This window comes from Aphelocoma coerulescens, chromosome 12 (genome assembly GCF_041296385.1).
Source record: "Aphelocoma coerulescens isolate FSJ_1873_10779 chromosome 12, UR_Acoe_1.0, whole genome shotgun sequence".
NCBI lineage: Eukaryota > Metazoa > Chordata > Aves > Passeriformes > Corvidae > Aphelocoma > Aphelocoma coerulescens.
Window position 1 is genome coordinate 18784247 of NC_091026.1, and position 26636 is coordinate 18810882.

General features: G+C 43.2%; 2 long non-coding RNA genes across 3 annotated transcripts in view; both read left to right on the forward strand.

Moving 5' to 3' along the window:
- The first annotated feature begins 194 nt into the window (after positions 1–194).
- On the forward strand, positions 195–19363 carry LOC138117431 (uncharacterized). Of its 2 annotated transcripts, XR_011154635.1 has the most exons (3): positions 195–209; positions 1187–1338; positions 18016–19363. It is a non-coding gene; the product is annotated as an uncharacterized lncRNA (long non-coding RNA). The 2 variants fall into 2 exon arrangements; XR_011154634.1 differs by lacking the exon at positions 195–209 and having other exon boundaries at positions 1131–1338.
- Positions 19364–22273: 2910 nt separating this feature from the next.
- The window catches only part of LOC138117432 (uncharacterized), a 41243-nt gene continuing 36880 nt past the window's right edge, over positions 22274–26636 (forward strand). Inside the window, exon 1 of the long non-coding RNA XR_011154638.1 lies at positions 22274–22391. This is a non-coding gene — a long non-coding RNA (uncharacterized lncRNA). The remainder of the gene's footprint in view (positions 22392–26636) is intronic.

The following is a 26636-nucleotide window of genomic DNA, read 5'->3' on the forward strand; positions in this document are numbered from 1 at the left end:
GGGGCTGTGTGTGTGGGGGGAACTTTGTTTTTCTGTTTTTCCCCTATTTCCCTGTGTCAGTATTTTATACAAGGTCAATAACAAGCTCCAGTGTGCTTACAATTACCAAGAGGATGGGATTTGTTATTGTGCCCCGACAAATGTGCTGATGCTTCCATTATTTATGGAGAGGAGATAAAAAGCGTGCAACGTTCTGAGACAAAAGTAAGGTGTGTGTGGTTTATATCTGTATTTTTGATGGGTTCTCTTAATAGGCATTGGGCAATGCATGGACCTGTGACTGTGGGATGTAAATTTTTCTTTGCTGTAAATCTGTCGAAGGTTTGTGGGATTTTTTATGACTCACATTTATGCAACTTGGAAAAAAAAAAAAAAAATCTGACTTTCTGTAGTATTTAAACCCAGAAGTGATTGGAGGCTGTGGTCTCAAGAGGTGTGAAAATAAGACAAACATATTCACTTAGTACTGATGGTACTTCTAGGAAAATTTTGTTGTGAGAACTGAATTTTTCTTTTTCAAAAAAGGGGCACAATTCAATTTTTAAAATCCCCATTAATATCTGCATTCCTGTGCTCCTGGTTCAGCTGGAATTGCTGAATTACATCATGAGCCTTCGGGATGAGTCCCATGGAGAGGAGCAGAATCCAGTGTTGGGCAAAGTCCTGGAGCAGCCACCCCAGCAAGGGCTGTGACTCAGCTGTGACTTGGGACTGGCACCTCCTTCCCTGCTGGGACAAAGTGGGATCAGTGTCTCCTCACCAGAACCCTGTTTGGGGTTTCAGAAGCCTAGCAATGAATGTGTGCCCAGTGAAAAAATGGAAAAAGCCTCATTTCTACCATTTGGAAAGGGGTTCATTCCAACCCCTTTGGAGCTGGGGGTATCCATGCAAAGTCCTTTTTCCCTGCCTTGGTCTATCCCATGGGATGCCAACCCCTCACTCCCCACGGTTGTCAGCTGGCTGATACCAGGTGTGACAGCTCTGACCCTGCTCATCTGCTCCACCTGGGAATGCCAGAGGAATGGGAATGGCAACGGGAGTTACCTCCTGCTCCAGCTGAAGCTCCCAAAGCCTCATGATAGCAAATAAACAAATAATCCTTTCTAAGGGTGGGATGGGAGGGACTTTGTTTCAGGAGAAACTCAGAGCACCTGTCTGAGATTTACATTTTAAATTGCCCTCGGAGGAGGAGTCTCTCTCTCTCTTTTTCCATGAACTGAAGAGAGTGCTTTGTCTCCTCAACACCCCTGGGGCTGGAATTGGGGAGCTATGGAACCCTGCTCCTGTGTCTGTGTGAGGAACAGCTCCTGGTCCTTTGAGCTGCAGCTTCTAAAGTAGGTAAGAGCAGATTTCTTCTTCTGTGATTGGCTGATGTTACCTGAAAATGGATTTTTCTCAGGACCAAGGATTTGTTCCTTGAATTCCTCCAGCTCTTGCCACAAGTTTGAGACTAGATCCAAGCAATGCAGCTCTTCTTGTCTTTACTGTGAGATGTAAAAGAATTCAATTTGTTTCAGTTTTTTTTTCTTGAGAGAATTGATTTAGAGCTGTATTTTAACAGCTTAGTTTAGATGGAAAAATGTTTGAAAGTTAAATTTGATTGAGTTTTGCTTTATGCTCATTTCATAGCTTCTTTATTCATTCTCTAGTTAAAACAAGGAGAAATTAAACTGGATTCCAGAATTGCACCGAGTCCTTATTAGGCTGTAAGACATTCCTGGATGTTTTAGTCCCTGGTGGAAGGGGACACTGGCATCTTTGATAAGGCAGGGAGAGAACATCTGCAACTGAGCATGGGCCTTTATTGGGATGTGAAGTCTTTTCTGTGGAGTTATTTTAAGGATCTTGAGAGCAGCAGCTTTTCCATAATTGGGTGCTAAGTGTGTGTTTTTGTCTAGAACAAGGCTGTTTATGCACCTTTCTGTTTTCTCTGCATTGTATTTGTTTCAGCACTGCCAAACTACTTAAATTTTAACTTTTTTCTCCATCATGTGCTTCAGATCTACCTCAGCTGCTGAATATGTTATGCAGGAGAGGTGAAAAGTTTTCTGCTCACACACTCAGCATTGTATTGTGCCTATAGAAATGGTTCCCAAAAGCATTTGTGATAATGTGCTGTTCCTTTCCAGACCAGAAAACAATGAACTTTTAAATACCTATTAATAATTTCTGTGTTGCTATGGTACATGTTTGGCTATAGTTGAGAGATGATGGGAATTCCTCAGCTAAGTTTCCCTCTAAACAACCTCACAATAAATTCTTACTAAGGGATTGCAAATGTTTATTTCCAGTAAAATTTCTGTGGGGATCTTGGTGCATCCAGGATAGAGAAAAAGCTGTGGCTCTTTAAGCTTTGGGTGAGAGGATTAAATTCTGCCTGGTGTGAATATGAAGCATGGAGTCTTTGATTGGATTTTTGGATGGGTTTGGGGTTTGTTTGTTTTTTCTATTCCTGGTTTAGTAATTCTAGAACCCCAGAATAGTTTGGATTGGAAGGGACTTTCCCATTCCACCCCTGCCATGGGCAGGGACACCTCCCACTGTCCCAGGCTGCTCCAAGCCCCAATGTCCAGCCTGGCCTTGGGCACTGCCAGGGATCCAGGGGCAGCCCCAGCTGCTCTGGGCACCCTTTGCCAGGGCCTCCCCACCCTCCCAGGGAAAATTTCCCCCAAATATCTCATCTAATTCTGCCCTCACCTCCTTCTCCATTACTTTATTCCTGATGGTGTAACACTTTATTGTGGTCAAAATTCTATTGTTGGTATTTAAAAAAACTTTGGGCAGCACCAGAGATGGCAAAGCTGTCATGCAACCAGAAAATAGATATTTTAGATAATTCTTGCTTTTTCTTTTGGTACAGTGAGTGTTTGGTTGAAGGGTGAAGGCCAAACTGAATTAAGCAGCAATTAATGGTAGCACAGACCAAGTATAATCAGTACCTAAATTAAAACCAAAACAGGTAGTCAGGGTAATAAACAAGACTCTTTTGACTTGTTAACAGCTCTTCCTGAAGTTTAAGGAAAACAAATAAATAAAAGTGAGAAGAAAATCTGTAAGGTACTCTTCACTGCACAATTTACTACCCAAATTCTACTTTTGCTAAGCAGGGATAAGAAGGGCTTTTCAAAGACTGACACAACTTCCGTGCCTTTCCCTCTAGGAAATGCTATTTATTATTAAAAGCCTTTTTTTTTTTTTTTTTTTTTTTTTTTTTTTTTTTTTTTTTTTTTTTTTTAGTGTAGCTGCAAAAAGGGAAAGTAAATATTCACTGTAATGAAGTTCATTACAACTCTCTCCTACATGGAAAAGTTAGTGACAAACTGCCAGAGGTTATAAATATCTGCTTATAAATTTTTTTTTTTTAAATTAGCCATTCAAGCATCTCCTTGTCATAAGCAAAGCAAACTCTTTAAATGTACAAAAGCAATTCCTCTAATAAAGTGGTGGTTCAGAGCTGCCATCAGTTCCTGCTGGTGATTTGTCACTTTGTGCTGACTCAGGCAGTGCAGTGCTGCCACAGGCCTTTCTTGGGATGGAAATCTGGCCTCATTCTAGGGAGAAGGAATATTTGCCATGAATATTCCTCAGTCCTGGGCAAGCAGAGGCTGCCTGGGCCTGGAAATGAAGAGTTTTATCCTGCTTTGCTTTGTGGTGAATCAGATGCCAAGCAAGCCCTGCCAATCCCAGGGGTAGCAAATAGTTTGGTACTTCAGTGAGTGAAGAGGAATTCCAATTTGAGAGAGAAAAATCCTTTTTTTCTTTCTTCCTGCACCTTTATTATGGTATTGAAATTTATGTGGCTTCAGGAAAACAGGGAAATTACCATTGATCTAAAAAGTGGGTTGAAATAGAGTCAAGAATTCCAGTACCTTTCTCTTTTTTCACCCCTAGGAACTCCCCTGGCAGTCTCTGGTGGTCCCTCAGATGGAGTTGAACCAATATTGCCATAAGAGCCATTTTAAAACCTGGGGGCTCAAGAAATAACTCAGATATGTGGGTGTAGAACCAGAAAATACCTGTCCTCCAGGGCTGGATTTGCACATGTTACAGCTTGGGGATCAACCAAATTAAATCATGCGGTCATCTGACCGACTCACCCCTAAAGAAACCTGGCAATTACAGTCCCAAAAATCAATGGTGCTGGGATCAGTCACCTGTAGCTGCCATAATTAGAGAATCAAGTGCTCACATGATGCTCCAGAATATCCCCAGCATGGACCTGAACCTCCCATCCTTCTGGGAACACCTTTGTAACCAGAAATTTGCTCTAAAGCTCCGGCTTCCAGCTCTTGTGGCTCTTCCCTAGAAAATTTCAAATGAGGACATTATTCTACCTCTGCATTTCAAACCCTCTAACAAACCCCAGCCTTGCCATGGAATGGCATAAAAACACAAAGTTGCCAAAATAGAATGAAGGCTTAGGAATATTCCTCAGTGTTGGGGAAATTTTCTTAACAGAAACCCCACAGTGTTGTTGGGAAGAGAGGATAACTTCAAATATATTGATTAATCCTTCAGTTTTAAATGTGGGGGGTTGGCACACCTGTACAAACAACATCTGAGGTGTTGTTCTTTCATGAAACATCCTCATATTTCACATCCTCGCCCTGTTTTTGGTGTTATTTTAATTTACCTACTTGGCTCCTGTTTTCATTTCACCTACAGGTGTGTTGGGTTTGGGTTTTTTCATTGTTTAGTGCAAAGGGACCTCTGGATGCTGTATAAATGATGAGAGAGAGTAATAGGAAAAATCGAATATCTGTTTGCTGGGCTCGGGAAGGACAGGATTGGTAAAACAAGGGAGGATAAAAGTAAAATGTAGCATATTTGATTTCCCAAGCCCAATAAAACTAGATGGAAGCTGTGCCTTCCACTCAATTTGTGCTGCCAGAGCTGGCTCTAATGAGCTTTCTCTAAATAATACAGCTGGACGTTCTTGGTTAATACAGGAATTAAGTGCACACAGAAGATGAGAGTTATGAAAAAATGGGGATTTTATAAAAAAAGTCTGTCAGTTCTTCAGTAACGCGGCAGGAAGGCAGCCGGAGCTGTTCCCTCCTGGCATCACGAGAGGGCACTCAGCAATTGCATTTCGGCGTTTTGCCATCCATGGCAGACACATTCCACCTTTCCCTCCTTCAAAATGAAAGCCAACACGCGATTGAACACAAAGGTTTCTCCGGCGTCACGGCAGGATTTATTGCTGATTAATAATTCTCAGCAGAAATGTAAAATAAATGTTGTGTATAAACAGTGCTGTAATATGGCACTTTGGGGAGTGAAGGAAGTTTTAATTCCCAATAACAAGTATTTATTTACGTCCGATCAGAGACTGGATGCTCTTGAGTCATCCTCGCGTGGTGATGCCTTCCAAGCACTCTGGTAGCTGATCTGAGCAGGGCAGGGAGCAGCTCCGAGCAGGACGTTCTCTGAGAGAAGAAATTCTGGCAGAAAACAGGATTTCCAGGGCTTGTAAATGGGGAATGTGTCGAGGAGAAGCAGCCTGGCTTTGGTGCTCCATGCCAGGGAGGGCTGATCCCAAACACCACTCGAGCTCCAGCCCTGCCCCTGCAAATATGAACAGTTATGTACAAACATTTAAGAATAAATACAAATACAAACAGTTACAAACAAATTATTATGGATAATAAGTGGGAAAATCAGCAGCTATGTGCTCGTGATCTGTGTTTTCCCATCTACCCAAGAATCATGGAATCACAGAATCCTTAACAGGGAAAATATGTTCAGGATTGCTGAGCCAAACCAAGAGGAAAGAGAGATGGGAACACAGTTGTCAGGACAAAGGTTTGGTTTTCGTCGTGTGGCTGGAGTTGTGTGTGGCTTGTAGCAACATTTTGTGGTGAGTGTGGAGCTCTCCAGACACTTCCAGCTCTGGAAGCCTCTCAGGAAATCCAGGAGAGGTTTATAAAGGACAGGACAGAGGCACCTGTAGGACTCTGTAGCATCGCAGTGCTGAGGGAGCTGCCAGAAATACTGTGGGCAGGATTGCCTGGACTGATCAATAACTGTTTGGATGAATCAATTAATCTCATTGAGACTGCCTTTGCAGGTCTTTTTTTGCAGGTAAATTATTTATTGGGAACACAGGCTGAGGTAGAGCCTTGTCCTGAGCCCTGCTGTGCTCTCAGCTCTGAGCAGGGCTCCAAGCAAGTCCACTTTGAGGTTTTTCATTAGTCCACATATTTTTCCAGCTAAGAAATTGATACTGAAGCATTTGGAGCTTCTCTTATCTCTGTTTCCATGTGCCATAAGCTTAGTGAGGAGCTCTGTTGTTTTGATTAAGCCCCTCTGTTTTCACCAGAGGCTTTCCCAGTGTGAGAGAACTGCCCTGGCATCCTCAGCCATCCTCCTTGGAAGGGGAGTCCTGAGCAATTCTGTGTGATCCAAGCGGTTCTTCCCTCTGTGCTATCATCAGGAAACACAAGGTTCCTAGCAGATAAAAGGTTGTGAAAATCTTGGCCGTTCAAGCCTGTGCCAAAGACCAAAAGCCAGACACAGCAAATCTCTACACCTGCCTCTGAGCCTGGTTAGGATCCTTACGGTGGTGGCTTTGCTTGAAAGCAAAGTTGGAGTCACAAACCCAGTGTTTTCTTACAGGGACATTTTCTCCTTTCGTTAGAAGTCCGTCATTTGGCTGTCACCAAAATGGAATCTAAACTTTTCCACAGAAAGCCTGTTTTAAAGGAATTACATCCTTCAGATGAGTGCATTCTAAAAGGACAGATCTTCTGTGCCATGTTCAGAAAGTAGTAAAAACCTGGGCCCTGACCCTAGAAATGAGGTCCTCTTTTCCTTCCTATGCCATTCCTTTGGCTTTCAAATCAACTGTAGCACAAAAAGGACGTGGTTTCTCTTTTTAGGAAAGAAAGGGAAGATGGAAGCTTGTTTATATTGAATCATGTTAATGGCATAAAACATTTAATGTCCTTAAATGATCTAAAGTATTCTAGATGTTAGAGCTGCAGTGTTGTTTGAGGTCTCAAACTTGTGCAATCCTAAAACCCACGAAACTTGGATGTCCTGTACAGCTGCAGCATCATGGATGGATGAACATAGAAAAGATGTTGGAACTGTAAGTTCATGACCCAGAAAACTTGCTCAACAAGAGTGCAGAGAACAGTGGGTCCTCTTCAGATCAGAAATCCTGTGGTTACAGCGTGGAAATTCCAGAGCTGTGATGGGTTCAGTCATGTGGGGTCACTTTATACTGGTGGAGGATGTGTCATTTTCTTCAGGAAGAGAGCCAAAGGTCGGGCAAGTGTTCAGGGAAAAGAACAATTCCGAGTGCTGAGTCATTTTGTGGCAGTTCTGAGAGCACAGGCTTTGTGTCCTGGGTTTGTAGCTTTTGTAGAGCAGAACATCAAACACAGGCACCGAAGGGCAGAACTGGTGAAACACAAAGGTAAAGAAATCAGCTGGGGAGCTGGCAGGGAAAGGCTCATCCTTTTGGACCACATTTCTGTGAGTGAGCTCTGCTGTGATTTTTAACTGACTATAAAGAGAAATAAAAGCCAGACATCTTAACTAGCCACAGGAATATTGCACAGCAGGGCCTGCTGTCGTTTGGATAGGAGACTTCTCTTTGTGACAGTAGAGAAACCTCAATTGCTGTGGAGGGGGGGAGACTGAGGCAGACAACTGTGATATTCCTGGGGAAAAGTTCATTAAGAAGATGGTGAGAATGTAAGGAGAAAGGAAAAAAAATTAATTTCATAGTTTGCTCCCCTTGGCATCTCTCCATATCCCAGAGATCCCATGTGTTTGGCAGAGAAAGTCTTTAACGTTTGGACTTTGTTTCTCCCATGTTCTGTAACCCTCCAGAAAGAGGTTTCCCTTTTTCATGGCATGCAGCAACTCGTCAGGCCCTCAGCTCTCTCCAGTTGCCCAAAGCTGGTTTTCCTGCCAGCTGTAGCTAATAAAATAAAGGAGGGCAAGAACACTGATTGGGGGAAATGCCTCATGGAAAATGCCTGTTTAGGAATTTGTGCCTGTTCTCTTCCATGTGGGCTGCAGCTGCTAAAAATATCAACATGGAAAACTAATGCCATAATACACTGATGGAGTTTTCCTCAGCTTTCCTAGGGATCTTGCCCAGATTTGACTTCTATTGAGATAATTAGAGGTTGAGGTCTCCCAGCTTTGCTCACAGCCCTTGTTACACCAGGAATTGCATGACGATGCAATTTGGCAACTTGGAGCTGTGGCAGGTGCTGGAGAAGGTCCCTGCCAGCCTGGACAAGCACACCCAAAAAGCAGATACCCAAAAGACTTTCCTATTCAAAATAACAGATAAACAGAGTGTTAGATTGATTTCATAATTGCTGCAGTTAAATTCAGCCTGGGAGTGTTTAATACCTTCAATAGTCAGGTATTTTTGGCTGTGGTACCTTCTGTAGGTTGCAGGAACCTGGCTTTAGGTATGCAGGCTCCAAGGCTTTGGAGCAGCTTCAGATGAGTAATGGTGAATAATTTAAAGCAATATTTGCAATTACTATAATCCTCTCATTAGATTGTGTTTTACATCACCCAGCAACAAATTCCAGTGTGGCTGCAGTGATAGCAGCAATGAACTAGCTCAGAGTAACATTTCCTAATAAAGATCAGGGAAATGAAGAGGACAATTGCTTCCCATTTTTCCTGCATCCTGGCATGATGTGAAAATTCATAGCAATTTCCCTGCATAGAAATCTAATTAATCAATACACTGGAATTGCAGTTGCAGCAGCTACTAAAGTAGGTCTCAGGATTAATTTTTTCAGCCCTGAGATTCAAACAGCCTTTCTCTCCAATTCTGTTATGTATTTCAGCACACAAAGCACTGCATTTAAATAGGAACTGGATTATTTAATTATTCAAGTTGATTAAAGTGGGTAATTAAATGCTACTACTAATATATTATGTGTTTTACATTTTATTTCCATTAAAAGTGATTTTTAAGTACAAACTAAAAGGATTATTTGAGTTTCCAACTCCTACTTCTTTTTCTGAATTGCCTGATTGCTCATTCCCCAGTATTTCCAACCTTGAAACAAGAATCAGAGCAAGCATTTATGGAAACCAACACGAGTTCCCACATTTGCAGTTTCTTGTTTTAGTAACTGTTTTAATCTGGCATTTTAATTTCACCTTTTCCAGTTGCCTACAACACTGTGAGCAAATGATCCTCAGCAACTCTCCCAGATTTTCTAATTCACATAACCCTCTTTTTTATGTGCTGCTGATTTCTCTTTGGGGTTTGTGTTTGGTTTGGGGTTTTTTTTGTTGGTGGTGTTTGTTTTGGCTTGTTGTACTTCAATTTCTGCTTTCAGAGTAGGACAATAGAAGTGTCCATGGCCAGGTTGGACAGGGCTTGGAGCAATGTGGGATAGTGGAAGGTGTCCCTGCCCATGGCAGGGGTGGGACCAGGTGTATCTTTGGGTTTATTTGGATTTTAATGTCTTTTCTCTTCCTCAGCTGTTTGAGCGAGGCACCAGGCCTGAGGGGTGAAGTTTCAGAGCGATTTCTGTATCTGGCTTCCCTCTGGAACTTGGGAACAACCAGTTAAAGTTGAGCAACTTCCAGCCAGGCCCCACGTCTCCATGGCTACCAGAGGCTCAGGCTGTTTTCTAGAGACAGTGCAGAACTGGGATGTGAAAACATCGCAAAGATTCCTTGTGTTTTTTACGTAGGGCAGTGAAAACCCTCCAGAAAGAAAGCAGCACTCATAAAAAAAACCATTTGTAAAGCCATGGTTGGGCTGGGAGGGGGGAGTGTTACACGGAATGAGGAACGCTCCCTGCATCTGGGCTGGTAACATCACTGCTTCCCGATGTTTCCTCCTGGCATTTTCCTGCTCTGTCACACAGCTGTGTGCTTGCCATACAGGCCATTATAAAACTGCCAGTCAGCTGCTCTTTGGCGTTCAGGTCCTGTTTTGGGAAGAGCATGGGAAGCTGGGGGCTTTAATAGGAGGATCTGCTGTAGGACAGGTTCCAGGGTCCTTCCCCACGCAGAGTATCCCAGCAAAGAGCTCTCCCTGCTGCCTCCAAGGGTGTTTGCCCTGCATTGTGCAGGGATCACCCCGTGGCTCACAGAAGCCCTGGTGACAGTATGGGCCCTATCCAAGTTTTAAGGCTGATCTCTTGTGCATGAATCAGGTTTCTGTTTGAATTTTGGCCCTCTGCAAAGCTGGCTGCTCATTTTGCTAAGGCAAACCCAGAATACTAAACAGGTAATTAATTTCTGGTCTTTGCCAGGAGTCAAAAGGCAGCATTCCCCAGGCACTGAAGTCTGGTGAGGATTCTCATGAAACTGAGCATTCAAAAAATATATAAGTACCACATTGCTAGAATTTGTATGCAAATAACATAACCAAGTGTTCCTGATATTCACATTTTATTTTATTAGTGCCTGTGTCTTTCTACTGGCTTACTTAAAAATGCTCTTTGTGGTGCAGTTGTGTTTAAGGGGCTACAAAGCTCTCTAATGAGGTTGGGAAGTCTGGCTCACTTGTACCAGAGCTTCTTTCTACTTCTTGCAAGTAGAAAGGAGTGAGCCAAGCAGGATTAGGAGAAGGCACTGCCTCCAAGGATGCATCGAGACCTCTGTGTTTCCCTGTGAGCAATAACAGGAAGATAACCAAGTCATTCCAGACTGCCCCAAAAAACCCCTCATGATCTCAGTCTGGCTGTCTGGTCTTGGCTGTATTTTTGTGTTGAAGGAGGAGAGAGAGGGAAGGGGCTGTGGCCAAGCAGCTCTTTGGAGAACAGCTCTGTTCTCTGCTGAGAAGGTCATGAAAGAAGAAGTGTTCCCAGTCAAAAAGAGTGATCTGAAGGAGCTCCAGGCAAGCCAGGCAGTAAAAGAAGCCCCTGGAAGCAAACAAGGAATGCTTGAGCTATGTGATGAGCTTGAGCTATCTCAGGCTGACTCAGGCCAAGGCTGTGAGCTGAGAAGTTCTTTGCTACTCCCAGCAAAAGAGTGAAGAAGTGGAAATAAAGATAAATCACCTTGTTCCATAGCCAGGGTGTGTAAATTAAGGACTCCAGTCCTCTGAAATGGGAAATCAAAGACCCCAGGCTGAGGGAGGACTTCTTGTTCAACACACGCCATTGAAAAACTCATTAGGAGGTGCCATGGAGAGGAGCTCAGCTGCTTGCTCTGATTCCTCCCTGAACTGGTTTTCCCAATAAAATTTCCCAAACATCTGCCTGCTTCTCACCATCTGAGCTGTTACAGAGCCAGCAGGCATGTGGGATTTAAAAGGATAAGAGAGATTTGGAAGCTCTAGACCTGCAAGTGCCTGACTTTGTGCAATATTTCTCTGAGTTGAGCAAGAGGAGCTGATGAGACAAAGCCTCTTGGAAGCTCAAGTCATCCCAGAGGGTCTGTAAAACAAGGAGTTTTTACAGGAAAATCATAACTAAGAGAATTCATGCTTATTTTGCTTCTCAATTTAGATTACAGGCTGCTGTTGCTGAGGATGTGTTTCCACGTGCTTAACATGCAGGATGGTTTTGACACCCTCCAAGTGTATGTGGGTATTTTTAGGACTGTATTTTTTTATCCAAGAAATGCTCCAGGAGACATTTGTAGCCACCCTGGCAAAAACTTCAGCCAAAAAAGAAGGCAGAGGCAGTGCTGCCTTCAATCCAAGCCCATGTGTTCAGGAAGCACAGCAGAATTTAAGCCAAACCTAGCTTATCTCTCACCATTTTAAAGCACTAAATCTCAAGAGAGCTTGGCAGCTGTCAATAGAAAGCATTTCCCTTTCACACTGGTCGTTCTCTGAGCTATATGCGCACTAAATTATTTATTAATTTGCCTTAATAAAAAGAAAATTGTCTTCTTAAACCCCTGCTAAATATCTGATGGAATATATAAACTGAGTTATGGCCAATATTGATCTCATCTTGTGTATATCTACTGACTTTCAGTCACTTAAAATTAATATAATTGACTCTAGAAGTGCCAGGCACGTTCCTGGAAGGCAGATTAATGATCTGGTGAAGTGATCAAGCACTTAGTGGCTTTTGGCTGATAAATCATTTCAGCTCCTTCATACCTAGGGCATTTAATTATGGTCATTTAACCACTGTTGACTGTTGTGCTATCGTAGAAACTAAAGTAATCAAAACATTAACCTGAGCGTGTTGTAGAGAATTACTGTATCCACAGCCTTGCAGGTCCTGTGGGAGCAGTGTTGTCAGGTAAACTGGGACAAATTTGGCTTTTTGGAGAAGCTTGAAGTACTTCACAGAATTCACTGGGTTTTTTAAAATTTAGCTGTTAGTTTTAGGGGGTTAGTAAGAATTTTAGCTATTTCTCTGCTCACAAAGCAATGATGCAGGGTTATGTAACAACACCCAGGCTGCCCAGGGAAGTTGTGGAATCGCAAACCACAGGAGGATTCAGAAAAGGCACGTGGGGATGTGGTTTGGTGGTGGATTTGGCAGTGCTGGGTTAATGGTTGAACTTGATGGTCTTAGAGGGCTTTCCCAGGATTCTCTGATTCTATGAAATGAGGAATGGAATAAATACATCCTGTCCCACTGGAGCAGCTGGGAGGAATGGCCTCCTTGGGGTTCCCACATCAGATCTCCTGCAAGTGCAACTAAACCAGTTGCTCTTTGTCTGCTCAGGTATGAATTTGGGAGTGTTCTTCTAATACTTTTCTAATACCCTTATTTGACAAGGTCTCTTGCTGTGAGAAACCTTGGACTAGAACCACAGGCTAATCAGTTTTAGCCCAGAATACTAATTCTATCAATGTGGTACAAGATTCTTTTCTTCCTTCTGGAAATCACTTTTATCTTCTGAGCAGAGCTGGTTTGGCTCTTCCCCAGGGAGAACCTGCCTGTGCTGGAGATACAAAATCCTTCTTCCTCCCTGATTTCTGCATTCCTGCTTGGAAAAATTGCCTGCCTGCTTAATTTCACTATTTTATTTCTGCTACTCTCCACCTTGGAAGGACTTTTAAGTGGGCTTAGAGGTTTATACCAGCAGCCTGAACCAAACAGGCTCTGATTTTTTGGTGTTGTCTTAATAATGAATGAGATGAAATAGGGCTGGTGGCTGCAGTAGCAGCTTGGGGGGTGAGGGGTCAAAGGAAGCTTGGGATGCTCCCACTGTTGCAGAACCCCACCTGATCACCCTTCCAGGGCTTTACCTGGCTCCAGCAACCTTCCCCTGCTGCTCAGTGAATTGGGTGTTCAATTACTGGGTGGGCTTGGAGCAACCTGGTCCAGTGGAAGGTGTCCCTGCCATGGTAGAGGGTTGGGTTTAGATGAGCTTTTAAATCTCTTCAGACCCAAATCATTCTGCCACTTTTGGTTTTCAGAAGGAAAATCAGAGGAATTGCTGAGGCTAAGGGAGACTTTTTGCCCCACAGACCGCATGGGCGCTGCTGGAATTCCCTTTGAGATGAGACAACATGACGTAATTCTCCCGGGATTTTTGGGGGGAGCTGTTTGTTTTTATGGAGTAACCAAGGTGCCAGTGCAGCCAGTGGGAGCCTTTTGCCACCGACTCAATTCCCTGTCGGAGCCAGGGCTGGGAGACTCTCTCTGCTCAGCCAAGGACTGCCTGATGGCCCCGGTGTCTCCGTGCAGCTGCTGCCAGGCTCCTCAGTGTCCCTTTGTGGCGGAGCGGTGGCCTCGGGTGACCCTCAGCGGTGGCACTGGGCTGTCCCTGGCTGTCACATCAGGGGGAAGAGGGGCTGCCCCTCACCACCCCTCTGGGGCTTGGCCCACTGGCAGGGAATGTGCTCATGGAGCTCCTCTCCGCAGGCAGCGAGGGAAAGCAAACGCTGAGCGGCTGCAGCGGGTTCTCAAAGCATCCACTAATTAAATTAGATTTAATTATTAATCTATGAGATCTAATTTCCTATTTTCGTGTTCTTTTCTGAGTGGATAAATACAAATACAAATAAGCCAAAGAGGCAATATCCCCAAGAACTCTCTTGACTTTGTGAGTCCGAAGCTGCTGAGGGTGGGCAGGAGGTTTGGAGGGCACCAGGGAGGGAGGCTGGTGTTGAGGAGGGGTCTGGCAGTGACGCCTCAAACTGGGTTTATTTGGTGATGTCTTACACATTAAATCGCAGATTTCTTTGCATAACCTCTTGCTGAACGAGATTTTATACCATTTATGCCAGAAATGAGCACTTAGAACTTTGGTCCTGGTGATACCAAGGTTACCTCCGACCCCTCTGGGGTCCACACAGCTTTCTCCCTGTTGGTGTTAATGAGCTGAACTAAAGATTACAACTGAACACTTGCTGAAGGGGAAAAACATCTCAGATATTGGGGTGGACTGAAATCAAGAAGGCCAGACAGGAACGAGGAGCTCTGCCTCCTTTTATGCTGCTTCGGGTCAGTCTTTCATGGCTTCTCCTAAACGGACTGAGAATTCCTGCTGTAAGCAGGGGGAGGAGCTGTAAAAAGAGCGTGACTTTTGCTAAAATGTCATTGCAAGCTGTTACTGGAGCAGGAATGAGGGAAAACAACGCCGTGGTGTGCGAGGCACTGCGATGCTTTTGTTTGGTGCCAGAGCCCGAGCGGGATTTCAGCCCTGCTGCAGTGACATTTGTAAACGAGAACATGGCAAGGCCTGAGTTTGGCCAGGATAAAATGCTCTTTTTAAGGGTGGGGGGGAATAAAAAAAAAAAAAAAAAGTCTGGCTTAATGGAAAAGGGGAATTGGTCCGGGGGGAAAATATAAAAAGGTTTAAGAAGCAAAACAGAATTTAGAAAGAGCAGAGCATGAATGCCAAATTACACAGGAGAAAGGGTCTTGCAGAGGTAGAATGGGAAGGGCTGGGAGGGAAGGGACAGGGAGAGGGGGGACATGGCTTCTGGAATGACACAGAGGCTTAGAAAGCTAAAATGAAAACAAAAGGCCAAGGGGGAACATTCACATGGATATAAGGAAGAATGAATGGCTGTAAGGCATTTGAAGAATGCCTCTTACAGTCTCTGAACTGAGGATCCTTTTAAATTTGTTTGTTATGAATTTTACCCTATGTCCTGTTTTGCTCCTTGGTACGAGACTGTTATGTGAAAAATACTCCCCCCGTTCCAGGGGCTGCCATTATTCCCTGAGATTTCATGGATCTGTAGCACTGCTTAATGTCTCCTTTCATTTTGCTGAGGGAGTGACAGATTGACTGGGGGTGTCTTTGACCCCCTGTTTGTGTAGGAGCTCCCTCTGTGCTGTAACAGGGGCAAACTCTAAACCACAAAATTTTAAAAATGCAATCTGGCGACCAAGAGCAGCAGCACAAACCCTCAGCAGCAGCTGGTCAGGACTGGGAGCAGAGATGGGCTATCACCTTTGTTTTTCCCTTTCCACCTCTTCCTGCCTAATGAGGTACCATCTATTTGTGAGCACAGAACCGCTCAGGCAGAGCTGGAAGTCTGCTGAGAGCTGCCTCCTGTGCAGAAGGATTGTCAGCAAGGCGTGGAAAAGGCTGGAGAGGGAGGCCAGGGTAAAACTGACCTGTTTGAAACAGCCCCTGAGCCTCACCTTGAGGAGGGAAACACCTGAGGCTTTGTATTTCTGCTCTCAGAGGCGTTTGCAGCCTGTTCCCATCAGAGGAGAGGTGCCAGATGAGACTTTTGCCCCAAGGGCATGGAGAGAGGGACTGTCCAACTGCCCATGGAATGATAGAGGGATCTCCTGGAGGTTTGGCTGCTCCAGCCCTTCGTGGGCAACCCTTGGTGCTGCCGTGCTGGAGGGCTGTGGGACACAGCTTCAGGGCACCCTGCACCACTTCTCCATCCTTCCAGGCAGGTTGTCCCACGGTGGAGACTGGAAATTTAGATAGAAATGGAGTTCTTGACATTGTTCTGTCTTAATGGGGATGGGAAACTGTGTCTTCAAACACTCTACATAAAAAAAACCAAAGGCTTTGACTGGCAATATAATTATAGCCTGGATTGATTACGAAGTTATTGCATTTTCTGTCATCATTCGACGTTTACTTACAAGAGCTGAATGTGCCTGCACTGCCTGGGAGATTTTGTAACCAGTTCTTGCAGTTTCTTTCCAGAGCTTTATGCATTCACCCAACAATACAATGATTTCATTAAATAGGGGGTTTAAGTAAACCTCCAAACTGGAATTCATCTGCTCTGGCATTAGAACCGTGCAAAAATGAGACACATGGAAAACAGCGGATGAGATTGGGCTATTAAGAATAATTAATACCGAATTTAATTGACAATTACTTAGCAAGAGTGATATTTGGCTTTCAAAGGCCATCTACATTTATGGTGCTACACAGCACAATAAAAAGAAGCAATCTGTTTTAGGGAGATGAACATAAAGCGGGGGGAAATGCAAATGCTGGGCTCCTTTATCCTCAGGCAGTGCCTCCTGGAGCAGAGCAGGTACACGATGGATGGGTGCACACACGTTAATCCCAACTTCAGAAGGCATTTCCTGGTTGTTTCTGCGTTGGTACAGGCTGGGTTTTAATCCTTTTGGGGAAGGAGGCGAGAGCTTTTCGAGTTGGTGTTATTTACATATAAAAGATTCATCTGTTGTGTGAACTGGGCTGTGGAGTGTGAGCATTTACCCACAGGCAGGTGACTCACAGCCCGTGGATAAATTCACTTGTATATTCAATCCCTGTTACTTTGTGATGCCTGAGAGTACTTTCCATGTTGTTTTTTTTTTTTTCTGTTCATAGTTTGAACACTGAGCTCCTACACTCTCCTTTGTTCCTGTGCTTGTCTTATTACTCCCTCCAGCACAGCACTTTCTCACCCTTTAGGTTTTTCCCCCCACTTTGTGAAGCCTTTAGATGTGGGCAGAAAGGAAAGGGGACATAAATGAACAAATTAGCTGGAGAATCTGTAATGGAATGAATTGAAAAGCCCCAGCACCATAAGGAATCAGTAACTAATGAGTAGGAAGTACTGTACAGTATGTCATTCATTTAGCCCTCCCTGCTCAGGGTAGTACCAGATGGTGCCCTGAGGGACTTGGATGTTCCCATCCATGCTCCAACACTACTAAAGAGGTGAGATGAGAAAAGGAGATGAGACGGATCACACCAATCAGCCCAGCAGAAAAATGATTATGATTACATAACTAATGACCCAGGGAATTAGACAATATCAAAAATAGGAAGGATGCCAATTTGTGCTGTGACACATCTGAGCAGCCAAAGCAATATGGGGGCTGTGCAGTGAGAGTTGTGTGGTTAAGAAAAAAAGGGGGGTCCTCATCAAGCCTTCAAAAATATTCATTTTATTTGACAGCAATTTCTCTAGCTGCTGGGAAAACTCCACTATTGGGTATTCCTGCAATAATCCTGACTAGACTGTGCACTCACAAATTTTTTTTTTGCCATATTTAGCCCAGCTGGAAACTCGTTAGAATGTGATTTTTCTCCAGTTTTGTTAAACAGCTTTCCTGTGAGTGCAGTAGGAATGGGTCTGAGACCTCAGCACCGCAGCTGAGGAGCAGCAGCTCTGCAGGGACTGTCCAAGTGATTCCTGCTCCTGGTGATGGCACAGGGAGTGGGGAGCTTCCCACTCCTCCATGTGTCATGCAGGTGTCCTCTGTGGGACCAGGCAGAGCTCTTGGTCATAGACCTTAAAAGGATGGGATCATGGCCCCACAGAAAACTGACACATCCCACACTGAAATATTCCAGGGGAAGGCATATCGGATGAAATTTGAATTTACTCAGGAAAAGCCTTTGTTTAGCTAATCTCTCTCCCCCAGTTCTGATCTATTTTTTTCTCCAATTTATTGATTTTTTTTTTTTAATTGGAATGTCTGGATTGAGATTGCAAGCTCTTCCTATCTGTGCTCTAATGCTGAATAAAGGATCCTGTTGGTGGCTACATATGTGCCTACCAGCGAGTCTGATTTCAAAAGCTGACTTCGTTGTCCCACAGCTCAGAGGTCTGGCTACAAAGCGTGGAGCAGCCCAAAATGATATGAAATGCAGCTTTTTGCCATCTGCTGGAAAATGTTAATGAGCTGATGATCTCATCCTCTCTTTTAGACAGGTGTCCACATCCCCAAAAATGTGACGAGAAGTGACATCTTTGTTGACAGTCTCATCAGATTAATTGGACTTCAGGAGTGAGCTAATTCTCACATCAAGAGGCTTGAGAACATACTGTGGGAGCTGTGTGAAGAACCTTGAACTCCTGCTTCTTGTGCTGTCGCCAGATCATAACAGCTTTGATGGACTGGATTAGGAAATCGATATCCACGCATTGACATGCTAATCCCTCCAGGGACACTCATTAAATAATGTTCAGATAAAGGGCCATAACAGCGTGTGTGCAATCAGGAGCTGCAGCAGGGTGGCACATTTCATCTGGGTGCTTTCAAACAATTCCATAGAAAAGGGTCTAAAGCATTAAAATATATATTAAGCTCCCCAAATCGTGGATTTGGGCATTAAATTGAACCTACCTAAGGCACCAAAAGCGTGAGGAAGGGTCAGGTTTTGGTGGTACATGCAAATTAATGGGAAGAATCTCCAAGGAGAGAACGGGATCTGCTGGGTCATGAGTTCAGGCCTCTGCTGTAGGAGATATCCACACCATGGAAAACCTTCCATGAAGTGCTCAAGTGCCATTTGAAGAGTAATTAGAATTTTTCTCCTCTTGGGACTCTGTTCTGTAACCTTTCCCTAGTAATGGGTAGACGCTGTCATCTAATTTCAGACTAAGTGTATTCCTGGCTGATTTATATTATTTTTTTTCTCTTTCTTTAACTTACAAACCCTTTTTTCCTCACTGGGTGTATTTACAAACAGGAATATCTACTCTCTAAGTAGATGGAGACTTCTTTCTCTAAGGCTGGATTGCCAAACTTGGTGAATGTTCTCATGAAAGCATTCCTGGCCTTTGCCTCATCTGTGTTCCTTTTTTGCAGCAGTTCCTGCAGGATTTCAGTCTTTTGAGCATAAATGACACAGTGGCATTGCTTTTCCTATGCTCCACATCCCCATCATTCACCAGCTTCCATTCCTTGCCTGGCACAAACCTTCCAGTCCTGTTGCAGGACACCAGATGTTTTTCCAAGGAGCCAGCTGGGGAGGTGGCTGAAATCCTGCCAGGACAAGCGTTCTGCTGGTGTTACATTTGCCTGAGGGAAGGTGGGGAAGAATAATAATTAAAAAAAAAAAATCCCTGAAATATCCTGAGTAAACTCATTTATATTTTACTTTTTGGACTTGATTTTCTGTCTGTTAGAAGTTGCTGGGCCTGTAATTAAATACATAGAACGACCTTATTTTGGTGCCATTCTGGAATTCACAGCAGAGATTCAAATTGCTGTTAATATTTAATATTTTGTAAAGAAGAAATAAAGCAGCAGCAACAGCATTTCAGATTGGATATTTTAAGCCCTCCAAGCATTTTTGTGGAAATAAGAGAGTGTGCACGATACTGAATGTATGGGTTTTACCCCATAAATTCCTCACAATTCTTTCTTTTTTAAAATACCTCTGTGCATAAAGACAGCACTTTCATAGCTCACCTGAAGTACCTGAAGTCCCCCAATGTGGGAATTTGAAAGTTTTAAAGGTTATTGACCAAAAAAACCCAGCGGGGCTGCTCTTAGCTCTATTTAATGCTTTGTCTGGTCAATTACTTCCTATGGGGTAATGACTATTGCAAGTCCCAGCTGAATGAAAAAACAGGATTTCGATGTTTTGGGAATGAAGCAGAAAAGGGAAGGACAACAAAAAGGTTTGGATGTCTTTATTCTAGTTCTTTATCAAATCTCATGTTTGTGATTATTACTTAAAAGACATGATCAGCCAACAGGGATGATGGCAGAGGTTTTAGATGTGGCAGGTGTTTTGGTTAGTTTTTTGGTTTTGGGTTTTTTTCAGGCGTGTGTTTTGTTTTGGGAGTTTTTTGTGTATGTTGATTAGAATGTTTTAATGACTGATTATCCTAATTATTCCAAATACCAAAAAAAAAAGAAATATTATCTCATCTATTTAGAAAATGTAGGTTACCCCAGCACACAAAATACCTAGATACAAAGTGAAATAGAATAACATTTATTTCCAGGTTTTATGTTCTTCATAGCTGGCTTCCATCAGATTTTCCTGAGTTTACAAGATGAAGTAAAACAAGGATACTTTAACTCATTCCCTCCTCAATTGCTTCCATAACCTTGTTTTACCCCATCATGATTTGCTGCAGTTTTCACAAGTCAAAGGGCTGCTGTGTTCCTTTTTTCCCCTGTAAAACCTCTTTTTTCAGTTTCCCAGTCTGAAGCCAGACCCTGCTGTGCCTGAGGATCACACCCAGTCCTGCCCTGGAAGTTTTTCTCCAGCAGGAAAGGCTCATTCTCATCCCTCTAGGATGCTCAATGCCCCTGTTTCATGGGACTATGTTATCAGTTTGGACTTCAAATAAACATCTTACAGAGCTTCCCTGACTGTAAATTATCATTTTTTTCTTCATTTGATCTCCCTGCTCTTTCTTGATCCTCAAAGCAGGCCTCACATGACTCTGTTTAATTGATTATTTGGCTGTTATCTGTTTCATCTTGCATGATTATCAAACGCTTTCTGGGCTGGCTTTGGAAGGTTTGTTAGCAGAGGGATCAGCTGGATCAATAGCACAGAACAGAGATGTTAATTGCTTTGTCTACAGCTACGTTCACTTTTAGTCCCCCTTGTCAATCTTGCACGTCACGGTGGCGTGAACTCTTGAGAGACTCTCCAAACATGCTGCAAATTCAAATTCATTTTGTTGTTATGTGTTATATGTGTAAGATTTATCCTCAACTGACACAGTCTTGAGAGTTTGGGAGGAAATCTGAAGTTTCTGGGCTCTTTTCTGATCTAACAACAGATTTGATTAGTTGATGCTGTTGCATTCTGCGTTACTGAAGTGTTAGCAGAATGTTGTATAGAAAACAGGTGATCCTTGTTCCCTGTAATTCTGCCCACTCCATTTGTACAGGTTCCACAAAATTGCTTTTGTAGGGTCAGCATGGGTCAGTCAGTCTTGATGGCTGTGGAACTCATCTGGCTCTGGGTTTAAAGTGACTTATTTTAACGAACAGGCAGAAATTTACACTTGCTCTCAACCTGATAGAAACCAAAACATCGGAACATTTAGAAAAGCTCTCTTGGTTTGCAGGCAAGTTAAAACTTGGAGGTTTAAATTAGATGTTAGGAAGAAATTCTTCCCCTGTGGGGGGGTGGGAGGTAGCCCAGAGCAGCTGTGGCTGCCCCTGGATCCCTGGAAGTGTCCAAGGCCAGGCTGGATGGGGCTTGGAGCAGCCTGGGATACTGGAAGGTGTCCCTGCCCATGGCAGGGGTGTGGAATGAGATGATCTTCAAGGTCCCTTCCAACTCAAACCATTCTGTGGTGCTACAACTTTATAACATTCCTGCATGGATTGTTTGAGCCAATTTAAGTATTTCTTATAGATATTTCATGTAAGATGTGAGAGGCAAGTTGTACGTTAAATTTCTAACAAGCTGCCATGTAAATCATAAAAGCTCATTGTTATCACTAGTGAGGAGCATTCATTTATGAAAGAGATCCTTTTATTTATTTCATATTTTATAAGGAGATATTTGTCTGTGGTGAGATAGTGTAATTGGTAGTGAAAAACAGCAGATTATTTTAGGTGCAGGTGACAGGGGGACAGATGATACAGAGAAACTTGTATAAATATTAATGCAGAAGCAGGGAAAGGAAAGGGAAAAATTGAAGGGAGAGTGTGGAGGAAGAAGAACAGACACGTGGGGCAGGTCAAGAGCATGGCAGCTTTTAATGTAGTGACAGAAACGTTTTAATGTGTTGAATAGCAAGGCAGTGGTGGAATCAAAGAAGAGGTGATGGAGCCATAGGACAAGAATGTGACTGGTTTGTCAGCTCGGGGGTTGGAGTAATTCTCTTTCTGTCTAAATCTCTCCCCTTTCACTCCAGGTGCAAACTCAGCAGGAAGGAATTGAATTCTCAGGAGAAGCTTTGTTGTATTAAAAAGGATCAACTGATTATGCTACAAACCTTACAGAAAACAGCTGTTTTAACTAGAAATAATTCAGCATGCTCTGATACCCTTTGGGATGTTGGCTGGGATTGAGAAATGCCCATACTTTGATTTTGCCTTCTCCTCACAAAGCTGGGATCACTGAGGGAATATGAACACAGCACTCTTTGTATTTTTTAGTTTTTGTTGTTTAACCAACTTATCTTTGTCTTGATCCAGGACAAGAGGCAGCTTTTAAAGCCACATTATCTTCCCTCCCTTCCCCCCTTTTCTCAAGCCTTAGGTTTGAATGGAAATGTGTAAATACCTGTTCAATAACAGGAGGAGGCACTTCGGGACAAGCGTGTGAGGAGCCTTCAAGGTCAGAGCTGGAGAACAACCAGGGACATCCCCTGTGAGGTTTGGTTTATTTTTCTCTGTTCCAACATTTTTCTCCACTAATTTTTTAACTGCTGTAGGAAAATGGCAGATTTAATGGGTTTATATATATGTGTGTGTCTGTGCAGCACAGGTTGTGTTGATGCCATGAAGATTTTTGCCTTTTCTTTTATACCTTTTTACAACTCCTGTATTCTTAGTGCTTTTTGCCTACATTCTTGGACTTGTTTGTTCAGCCAGGAGACAAAACATCTTAGAAGCTTCGTAGCTGGGGATCAGTGTGCCCCAGAGCCCAAAGCCCTCTCCAGAACACATTCTGTAAACTGAGATAGAACCATCCAGGGGAAGGCTCCTTGGGGAGGGGGGCTCACTTGAGCCTCTCATTGGGGAATCTTTGATAGATCTGCTAATTAGTAAAACCTATAATGTTATACCCAGTGTTGGGGAGGGGGTCAGAAAAAGAGACATAGATAGACTCGGCAGGGTGCATTTCAATGCACATGACCTGGACATGTGCACCTAAGGATCCTTAAAATAAATCCCAAGGTAAAATCCCTTTTCCCCTTCTAACCATGTTTGACTCTTGATTTTAACACCAGGAAAAGGCATCAGTGTATGTGCACACTGGAGACACTTCAAAGGCAATGATTGATTTGGTAGACAATGACCAAACATGTTTAAAACACTCCTTGTCCTTGTAAATGATAATTGTTCCAGTTTTTTTAATCCATCCTGAATAAATTGCCCAGACACAAAGTGTCATTAAATGCTCGTCTTTTACAGCTTACTATTTCCCCATGTCCAAGTTTCAATATTAACACTGGATTCCTTTGTGAATTGAGCTTTTATTCATTATATTCCTTTTTGGACTAATAGTTATTATTATGCTGTTCATACTTTAGCTTCAGAGCTAATTATAGTCTTTGGCTTTCTCCTTCTGGAATATAGATACTGATATATATTAATGCCGCGTACCTCACTCTCCAGCCAGCACTTACTTCACAAGGATGCTGTGATTTTGTCCTCTCACACTGACTAAAACCTCCCAATTTTTTTTTTTCTCCTCGCATTATCATTTTGCCTTGCTAAAAAGCATTATCTGGGAGAAATCTCTGCAAAGAGAGATCACTCCCCTCCCTCCCATGGTTGGAAATCCCTTAATACAGCCATGTACTGTCAACTCACACATAATGAAAATGTCAATAGTGCTCAGATTGGAGCAGTTTAAGGCACTGAAACAGATGTAGCTGCACACAGCATAAATCTATTGAGCAGAGAAGGGGGAGGTGGCTTGGTCATGCAGCCATTAAAAAAAAAAATAATAAAACCTGGCCTCTAACTGAAATTAGCCCTGACAATCCTGCCAGCAGTCACACTGCAGTAATGCAGAGTGATAAAGTCTGGCCCAGCAGAGTCATGGTTTGGGTGGTGGATCCAGGAGGATCAAAGGGAATGAGGTCCCAGGTCCTGCTCCCTGCTGATGGGATGGCCAACCCTGTAATCCCCACTTCAGTCCTCAGCTCTCCTGGCCATAACACAGCAAAAAAGTTATAATTTTGTTCAACCTTCACCTTTCTAAATCCTTTGCAGGCAGGGTAGAAGGCAGAGAGAGAAGTTCTGGTACAACCACAGACACAATTCCAGCAGTGCAGCTACAAAATGCTCAGATAAAATTATGGAATCTATGGGATACACACCAAGAAAAGTATGTATCCTTGAACCTTGCAGGAAAAACCTGAGCTCTTCCTTTCACTTGGCATTCCTGCTACTGGATTGGCTTCTTCAGATTTAGGTGGCTCTCAGTCTAGAGACAAGGGCAACATCTGAATCAGCTTGGGAAGTTTAATATCCTTTAAACAATGCTTTGGATTTTCATTTTTATTTCCTGTCAGGTGTTTGTAGATCAATGTGAGTAATACACAGTTGAAACCTGCAAAGTAGTCACAAAATTATGTGAAAAGTGCTGTTTAATAATAAAAGGAAAAATAGCTCCCATGAAAGTGAGTGACCAAAAGGTCACACACATCCCAGGATTTATGAGCAGGGTAATATTCACACAATTCATGCAGTTTAGAAATTTCAGGGAGTACAGAGAAGACTCAGAGAATGGTGAAGTGGTTGGAAAATTTGTGTGTCAGTAGGAGACTGCAGGTGCAAAGAGAATATTAACAATTCACCCAATGAGTCTCTGCTTTTCCCTGTGAGAACCCAAATGTGGATAATCAGCTCCTTCAAAAGTTACTGTGAGATGCTTGTCAGGGAAAAAAAGAGTCATAGTCTCAGCAGGCAATTAACCATTTCAACTGCTGAATGGTTTTGGTGGATTTTCTCTCCACAGCACTTTTCTTAGAGGAAATTATTCCACCTCCTGTAAGATCTGCTTTAGCTCCAGCAAGGATTTATTCAAAAGGCTTCCAGGACCAGTGTGAGCCTATGAGGTAAAATTGATGACTGAGTGTAGATATCAGCAAGGTTTCTAAACTACTTGTGGTCCTGGAGAACTTAACAGTGCTCCCAAAATAGTTCAGATCCTTCTGGAAAGACATCCTTTAAATTCAAGAGGATCTGAATGACGCTGTGGTAAGAGGCATTGCTTGTAGCTGTGCTTACAGGGTTTTCCTTGACAGAACAGAGCTGTGATCAGCAAAGATCTAAAACAAATGCACCTCAGCCTCACATCTTGGCATGCACTTAAAGGCAAAAGGGAACACTAATCCCATTTTTCCATACATTCATCATTTCCTCGCTTGCCTGGCCTGCACACACACACAGAGATCATGATTTTCCTCCACAATTCCTCCCTGAAATACGTGAAACCTCTACACTGTTTGTATTTACCTTCTCAATGACTTATTCCATATTGTTGATTGTATTTATTTACCTTTGAAATCCCTCTTAATTAAAAATCCCACTAATCCCATTTAAGGGGCGACCACGTTGTGTGGCATCGATATCCTGCAAGGACATGGAGGAAGGACATGGGCAATATCTCTATTAATGGGAGATAATCTTATTAATGAGCAGAAAGAAAACAGCCTGTTGTTCAAAAGACAACAATTAAAAGGGAAATAATGCCACAAGGAAATGTAACAGCGCTGGGGAGGTTTCCTTGTCGTGTAGAAATTCTCTTCTTTTTGAGGAGTATTTACAGGGCTGCTGAATAGCAGGGAGATGAAATGCCTACAGCACCCAATATTTCAGTGTTGTGGATGGCATTTTTTAGTCTTAGAGCAATGTTGTTGTAAATTAGTCTTTTCCAGATGCTTTGTCTCGTGGCCTAATGCTGTAAAACCCATTAGGGTGTATTATGCACATGAAAGGGATAGAGGAGTCGCAGAATCACTGCGATAAGGGATTATGTGCTCCTTGATTGTTATCCATTAAACAAAAGGAATTTCATCATCCCACTTGAATCTTGCCTTAAATGCTTGCGTTTGAATCCTTAATGAAGATTAGAGGCTGGAGCTGCAATCTGCCTATGGAATTTCTCATCTCTTGCATTGTTGTTCATTAAACACCAGTTTTTCCTTTGTGCTTCTGCAGAGAGGTGCCAGGGAAGCCCTGCAGTGGCTGCAGGGATGGTTGAAATCACAAATGTTGGGGAAAGGGGTCACGGGCAGGGACTGTCCTTGGCCCTGCCCTCACCCGTGGGGCTGTGCCATCGTCCCCCACTGCAGATGGAGAGGGACACAGCTTATTTATCAGCACAGCAAAATGCTGCGTTTACTCTGAGAGTCACGGCTCCAGCCTGGCATGCATTACGTGGCTGCTTCTGTATTGCAAACACTTCTCTGAAGGCTGGCAGGGGCTGGAATTGTTGGGGAATTACTGGGATTTAGATATTCTCCCAAGAGCTGAGTCAGACCACATCACTGCTAACCCTGGGCGTGTGCACCATAAAATTGTAACCAAGCAACAGAGTGACTGTAGTATTTTATTTTCAGTGGGTTATTTTTATTATTTACTCTTTGTTTATCTATTTGCTGTGGATTGCAATAAGACAAAAGAAAATTTAAGAGTAACTTCCAAGGATACTTCCCAGTCTAATTTCTGTGGATATTACTATTCTGCCCTGAAAATCCATATGAAATACCTCCTGTTATGAGTTTTGGTTCAGAGTTAAAAAGCTGAAAGGACTGAAGGAAAAATAAGTGACCTGTGATCCGTTTGCCTCAGCTTTCCTTCCATCAGTTCACTCTCACTCGAAGATCTGCAATTTCCTTCCCTACAATCTCGGCACTGAGGTTGTTTAGCTCTGAGGGATGT